The sequence below is a fragment of the Montipora foliosa genome, chromosome 14 (assembly GCF_036669935.1).
Source record: "Montipora foliosa isolate CH-2021 chromosome 14, ASM3666993v2, whole genome shotgun sequence".
NCBI lineage: Eukaryota > Metazoa > Cnidaria > Anthozoa > Scleractinia > Acroporidae > Montipora > Montipora foliosa.
Genome location: NC_090882.1, coordinates 142,501 through 150,000, shown reverse-complemented (window position 1 = coordinate 150,000; position 7,500 = coordinate 142,501). Strand labels below are relative to the sequence as shown.

The following is a 7,500-nucleotide window of genomic DNA, read 5'->3' as shown; positions in this document are numbered from 1 at the left end:
CTGTTTAGTTCTTCCCTCGAAACCTTTTGGTCATGAATTTCACAGTGCATGTTGATATCTCTTCAAATCCAGGACCCGCATCTAACCAAGAAATTACCTCAAGCTTGGTTGGATTATATGATCATCATTCGTCTCGGTCTCCACGTCTTATTACATATTCAAGAGATGAATTGTCATAATTGCGGCGTTTTTGGCCGGCTCGTGTGCCTTTTCAACTGGTTTCGGTTTTAAAGCATTTCGGTTTGCTTCGAACAAGAGGATGTAGAGCAGGTGCATGGGCGAAGTCACGAACGAGGCAAAGGGACATAAGGATGGTTATTTCAAATCAACCTGATCGTTTTTCGAAATTTGCATCTTTGCTTAATCGTGTCAATCCTGTGAAGGTGCGGATCTCACAAGCTGCTAACACAAATGATACTTCTCACGCGATCAACTTCTGCTAGCTCAATTCCAGACCAATAAGGAATAAATCTAGCGTACCAAAGGTCTTGACGAGGATATTGATCTTCTTGCCTTGACGGAGACGTGGCTAGCTCAGACCTGGTAATATTCATTGCGTCGAGATCGGTGACTTATCATGGGCGTAGCCAGGATTTTTCAAAGGGAGGGTCACACTGTGTCAAGCAGAGGGTACTCGCGTTTTTGCAACCTGAATATTGTAGGTTGCTTCCATAAAAAAAAATGCTTACAAAGGGGAGGTCATGGGCACCCCAGGACCCCCCTAGCCCCCTAGCCTGGTGGTGTCGGCTTGCTTTTGAAAGAAAGTTTGGATATTAAATGCAACAATAGTGAGTGGAACAATTCCTTTCAGTCGTTAGGGCAGGGATGGCGCAGTAGTGAGAGCACTCGTCTTCCACCAACGTGGCCCGGGTTCGATTCCCAGACTCTGCGTCATATGTGGGTTGAGTTTGTTGCTTCTCTACTCTGCACCGAGAGGTTTTCTCCGGGTACTCCGGTTTCCCCTCTCTTTAAAAACCAACATTTGACTTAATTTGCGTTACTTGCTAATTTCAATTTAAAGTGTCCCCAATTAGTGCTTCAGCGCGAGAACGACTAGACACTTGCATAAAGTTCCTTTTCTTTCCTTTTTTGTAAATTCTTGGATGCTCGTTTCAAGAGCTCAAAGATGATCTGGATTATACTTTTTTACCGTCCACCGTCATCCGTGGCTTTGCCAACATTTTATCGTAATTTTCTCTTTTTCTTCAGGAAATGGCTACTGCATCAGGCGAGCTTTTTGTTGTCGATGATTTTAATCTACATGTGGACTCTTCGTGCGATGTCAACGCAGTGCAATTTTGTGACTTAAGAGCATCTTTCGATCTGAAACAATGGGTGACTATGCCGACTCACACAAGTTGTCATACCTTGGATTTAATCATTACTAGAAATCAGTGTAATCTTATGGAAGACGTCATGGTTCATGTCCCTTTAATTTCTGATTACTACGCTACTGTATTTTTATGCATTTAGTATTGCATAGCCCTTTGCATAAATGGCGCCTAAATTTGAATAACAATGCTTTGTACATCCTTAGCCTCGTACTTATGTTTCTAGACAAAGGACTTTTCACATGAATCTGAGGCTTAGGATGTACATTGCCATTAATGCAAAGGGTCTATAAACCACAATTTCCAGACTATTATGCTGACTTCCATGACACTATCGTGAATTCATCCTTGTTTGATGAATCACGGCTTCATTTGGATTCGTAAGTTGATTCATATCATCGGGTCTTGAAGTCTACCTTTGATGTTTATGCCCCCGAAAGGACCCGTCAGGTCGTTCTTCGTCCTTGTGCGCCTTGGTATTCAACTGAAATTGATGTTCAAAAGAACGTAAGGAGGAAGCTCAAACGTAAATGGCCACCTACAAGATTACCTCAAGATAGAGAACGCTATATGTTTCAGAACAGTGTTGTTAATGAGATGATTGGCTCCGCGAAGCACACATTTTATTCATCAGTGATCCACGAAAACTCAGGGAACTCTGGACTTCTTTTTATTAAAGACAAAAGAGAAGCTTCTGCTCTCCAATCCGGTCCAGCGTTATACATCTGGGCCTAATAAATGTTCTCTGTCCGATTCATTCGTGGAATATTCTAGTAACAAAATTCAAATTCGAAAAGATCTTGGCGAAGTTGTTCGAATTGTGATTGACGGTCAAGTTACTTCAACGAGAGATCGATTATTTTACTATTACTCGATTTATCGGCTGCGTTTGATACTGTCGACGATCATTCGATTTTGTTATCAAGACTACAGAATCGTTTTGGTATTAGGAACATTGCTCTTAATTGGTTTCATTCGTACCTTCACTCACGCGAATTAGTCCAGCTGTTATCGACCAAAAAAACATTCATTGTTCAATTTGATGATAAAAACATGAAATTTGTCCACATCAGTAATGACCCTAAGACTAACATTTTGTGATATAGGGTCATTCCAAATAAACGTCTGGACATGAGAACAGTTTGTTTCTGTTAATTGAATTGAATCGTCGAAGTAATAATAATAATAATAATAATAATAATAATAATAATAATAAAGAAGGTTCTTATAGGCGCATTTACAAATATCAATGCGCTTACAATAAGGTAAAAAGTGTACTGCTCTAATCATATGGACTGATAGATGTTCATATAAATACTTATTTAAATGCTAATTGAAAAAAGTAAGTTTTTCAATTTTTTTAAAAGTCACTTACTGATTTAGAGTTTTTTATATGTTCTGGAAGTAGCATTTACCTTGCGGAGTACCACATGGTTCTGTGCTGGGACCCTTATTGTATTCCCTTATACAAGTCCACTGGGTGACATAGCCAGGAAGCATAGCATACCGTTTCATCTCTATGTAGATGACATGCAGTTATACTTGTCGTTTACATCCAATTGTCCTAATCGCCTATCCAGTACATAGTTCTAAATATTGTCCACAACCACCCCTCGACTATATACGAGTCGACGAAGAAGTAATAAAGTCTAGTAAACAGGCCAGGAACTTGGGAGTTGGATTCAATCAATGTTTAGATTTCAAAGAACACGTTAAAATAACATGCAAGAGCGCATTTTTCCGCATACGCAGTATAGCTAAAATTAGGCGATACCTATCCCAGAGTAGTACTGAGACTATTGATCACACTTACATAACATCGCGTTTGGACTATTGTAATGCCCTGTTGTACGGTCTCCTAAAGTATCTGACTTCACCTTTTACAGAACCCAGCAGCTCGCCTTGTTACCTTGACTATGAAGGCAGGAAAATATCACACCAATACTAACGAGCTTACATTGGCTGCATAGTTTTTAAAATGTTGTTACTAACTTACAAAGCTCTGACTGGACTGGCCCCTGATTACATTAAAGATCTATTGGGGTATAATGACTCTCGTCGAACACTAAGATCTTCAAACAACAAGTTGCTGATGAGTCTAGAGCAAATCTTAAAACGTATGGTAAAAGAGGTTTTTCCGTGGCGGCCCCAAGGCTCTGGAATAAACTACCACTCCGGATCAGGTTCTCATCATCAGAGGCAGTTTTTAAGGCTAATCTTAAGACTTAACTTTTTAAGCGTGCATTTGATTAATTTTGTAGTTTTTACTTGTAGTTCTTTTGTTTACTTTTTCTTTGAAACCTTATCGTATTATATTGCGAATTTAATTCTTAGGATTTTAATTTTGAGGGTTTTAAAGCGTCATGGACAATTAATGGAAGATGGCGCTATATTGATTGATTGACTGATTGATTTGTAGCTGTTCCTTTAATTTTAACATCACTTTCTTGAATACGTACACAAGCACCAAGAACAAGGTGTTAAACCATCGAACAGAAAATTGTATTTAAAAACCAAGTAGTTAGACAACGATAGTCTTTCGGATTTCAGGTACGCTGACATTTCATCAGAAGCACTTGTTTTCAACATTTGGAACCTCATTATAGCGGTAAGCTGCCTCATGCAATTTGCCTTATCAAACATTAAAATCTTATTTTCGCGTGAAATTCTTACGAGAACATCTCCATAATTGGACTTGGAGGCCTTCGGGAAGAGTATCTGTTTTTTAATATTGGTCAATATTATCGTTATTTTCCTTGCCACCTTTTTTAAGCTTCCGTTGCCTAAAAAGTTCATTTCCACTAAGGCAGACCAAAAATTTTCTTGGTCAATTTATGACAGCCGATGAACATGCATGATAGGTCAAGTTGGCGGTTTCGAAAATACAGGAGTTTGTCTGCAAGAGTTCCTCCTTGTCTCGCCCCATTTTTCGCGGGGCCAAAACATAAAAATCCCTTGTGTCCCCCCACGGAAACGCTTGCTACGCGGGCTACTTTGGATCTTGATTGGTTAACAATTGGTCAGCAAGAGCAAGCAAGGTTACAAGGCATCCTTTCTTCCAGAATAAACATGTCATACGCCATGAAGTAAGAAATGATACCAAAAGAACTCGAATACTAATGCAAAATAACACGAAAAGAGTTTTATAATAATTTCCTCCTTAACGCATTTCATGTTATGCCCATCAATCACTTCTATATTAAATCGGGCTCTTCTCTTTTTTGGAGGGGTTAGCTTTGAAAATGAAATGATTTGACTTTGCAATATGACAACTTACTGCAGCACGTCTTAGCAGGTTCGACTCCTGCCGAAAGGCGTTCGGATTTAATCCAATTAACCTCGAGTCACCATCGATCAAAAACATATCTCTTCACAGAGCAAGTTATATGTAATTGAAACTGGTTTGCATAGCATGAGTCATTTATTCATAGGAAAAAGATATGTAAACTGAATGAACGACTTACCAGTGTCAGTCCAAACTGATAATTTTCAAAAGCCAAAGTTTCGTCTCGTAACTCTAAAAACTTTAATTTCATGTGGTTACCCACTGCCAATTCTCTCGGTAAAACATTATCAAGTGGGATATAACTTTCTAACACAAATCACTGATGCTACGCAAACACCGTGGATCGAGATCAAATGATGTGGAAGGAAAAAATAGAGGGTAGTATAGTTTGATGAAAGGTAATGAGAACGCATACATTACACGAGTCTCTGGTATTGCTTAAAGCGAGTAGACATTAAGGGTTTGTTATGGCTAAAACTGATTGAATGCATTCTTAATCGTCTTTTTGCTTTGTGACACCCTCATTTTTGAATCTAATAACTAAAACCTTCTCTGTTAAGGAATAATTCAAGATACATCGTTTACTTACTTTCTCGAAGTGTAAGAAAAGAATGGATGGCAGTATATAGTTCGATCAAGAAACAAATAATTTATTACACCCCTCAAGCTGATGTTACTAATGTTAACTTGCAACGACAGGCAAAGAACTTATTATACCCAGGAAGCTAATATTACTCAATACCTTGCAATGTTCCTTAATATAATCTTTTGAATAGGAATGATAAATCCCGGAGAACAAAAAATTAAGGGATAAATAATACTTGTGGATCATTTGGATTCGTCATTTGCAATATTGATCATTAAGTGACGATGGTCACTTCAGAAGATAAACATATAGGGAATTCTGACATAGTCACTAACTTGATCCAAAGTGAGTAAAGAGAAACAACAAAATGTAACGCAAAACTCATCAGAACTGGTTTATCACACATCACTTGTTCGTGTTCTTAAGGAATGAGTAACAGTAAACAACTTACCAAAGGGATGCTAATCGATGCGAGGTCCTCGACGAGAAGAAATGACTCTGCAAAATTTGATGATTTAATGTGCATGGTTATCCATGCATTATCGAATCTTGTACGAAAACTTTTAACTTTTATAACATAATTCCCTTATGCCTAGTATGCCATAAAATGTAGAACCGGAGCGGAAAGCTGAAAAGTTCGCAAGAGAACTAACAGGAGCAGCTAGGAGAAGAATGAAGTCATTTCATACTCGAGCAAACTGCGCAACTGATCAGTGAAGCAGTTCAAGTTGAACACTGTAGCTGATCGAAAAGAGATCACTGTTCTATTGCTCCGAACAACTCCAGTAATGGTTTCGTTCGGTAAGGTTCAAAGCTGTCATGAGAACGCATGCATTATACGAGGCTCTGGTCTTGCTTGGCTTTAAGTACGACTTTAAAGCGAATAGACATTAAGGGTTTGTTATAGCTAAAACTGATTGAATGCATTCTTAATCGTCATTTTCCTTTCTGACACCCTCATTTTTGAATCTAAGGGGATTCAAGAACTAAAACCTTCTCTGTTCAGGAACAATTCAAGATACATCGTTTACTTACTTTCTCGATGTGTAAGGAAAGAACTTGGAGGGCAGTATATAGTTCGATCACACAAGCGTGAAACAAATAATTTATTACCGTGACCCCTTAAGCTAATTATTACCTTGCAACGACATACAAATATCTGATTACACCCAGCAAGCTAATATTACTAAATACTTTGCAATGTTCCTCTTTAAAACCTTTTGAGCAGGAATAATGAATCCCGGTGAACAAAAAAATTAAGGGATAAATAATACTGGTGGATCATTTGGGTACGCCTTTCGAAACTGATCATGAGTGACGGTGATCATGATCACTTTAGAAAATAAACATAAAAGGAATTCTGACATAGTCACTAACTTGATCCAGACTGCGTAAAGAGAAAACAACAAAAAGTAACGCAAAATTCATCAGAACTGGTTTATCACACATAAATTACTTGTTCGTGTTTTTAAGAAACGAGTAACAGTGAGCAACTTACCAAAATGGATGCTAATCGATGGGAGGTCCTCGACGACAAGGAATGACTCAGCAAGATTTGGTGATTTAATGTGGTTATCCATACATTATGGAATCTTGTCCCGGGAATCTTGTACTAAAACTTTTAACTTTCATAACAAAATTCCCTTATTTCAGCTCCACCACGCAGTACGCAACATGAGCAAAAAACCATTAGGTTTATTTTGGAGGATTAGGCCGAGCACCAGTAACTATAACGATACGTTATACCAACAACCTAACACAAGATCTAAGTATTAACGGCATAAAACAGAGACAAGACAGAGCTGAGCGACAGTTTACACAGATACTACTGTCAGACGGAGGCCAGAGAAAACCTGCCGCAAAAAACCCCGTGGGGAAAAAAAATACGGTAGGAAATCTGGGTAGGAACCATGGCTCAAGCTTTAAGTAGCCCATCCTTCAAGGCTACAAAATTCAAACGCATCTACCCGGGTTGCCTAAAAGAACGATATACTTAGAAACAAACTTCCAAAAAATATATCGATGGTCAAGCGAGGTGTCGGCCTGGAATGACTATCCCACGTGATACACATCTCTTAATATAGCCCTCCCTGGCAACCCGTAATGCACCTCAACTGGACTATTTCCAGTCACCACTGCTCCAGTGCCGCAGAAATATTTCATTTCCGGTTAATCCGTATACACTCAAACGCCAGAAATTCCATATGACTAGCGTGCAATCAGAAAGTGGGACTGGAGCGGAAAGTTTAAACGTTCTCAAGAGAACTGATCGAGCTGAGATGACCGTTCCATTGCTC

General features: G+C 38.7%; 1 protein-coding gene and 1 pseudogene across 1 annotated transcript in view; one reads left to right on the top strand and one right to left on the bottom strand.

Annotated features, from left to right (window-relative positions):
- Window positions 1-6,280, bottom strand: part of LOC137985095 (tetratricopeptide repeat protein 28-like) — a 157,514-nt gene extending 151,234 nt beyond the window's left edge. The window contains exons 1-2 of the mRNA XM_068832567.1: window positions 6,239-6,280; window positions 5,655-5,701 (exon numbers count right to left, since the gene is read on the bottom strand). The gene's annotated coding sequence lies outside the window, so the exon portion shown is untranslated. The remainder of the gene's footprint in view (window positions 1-5,654; window positions 5,702-6,238) is intronic.
- LOC137985460 (uncharacterized) overlaps window positions 1-7,500 on the top strand; it is a 19,785-nt pseudogene that overhangs the window by 1,097 nt on the left and 11,188 nt on the right.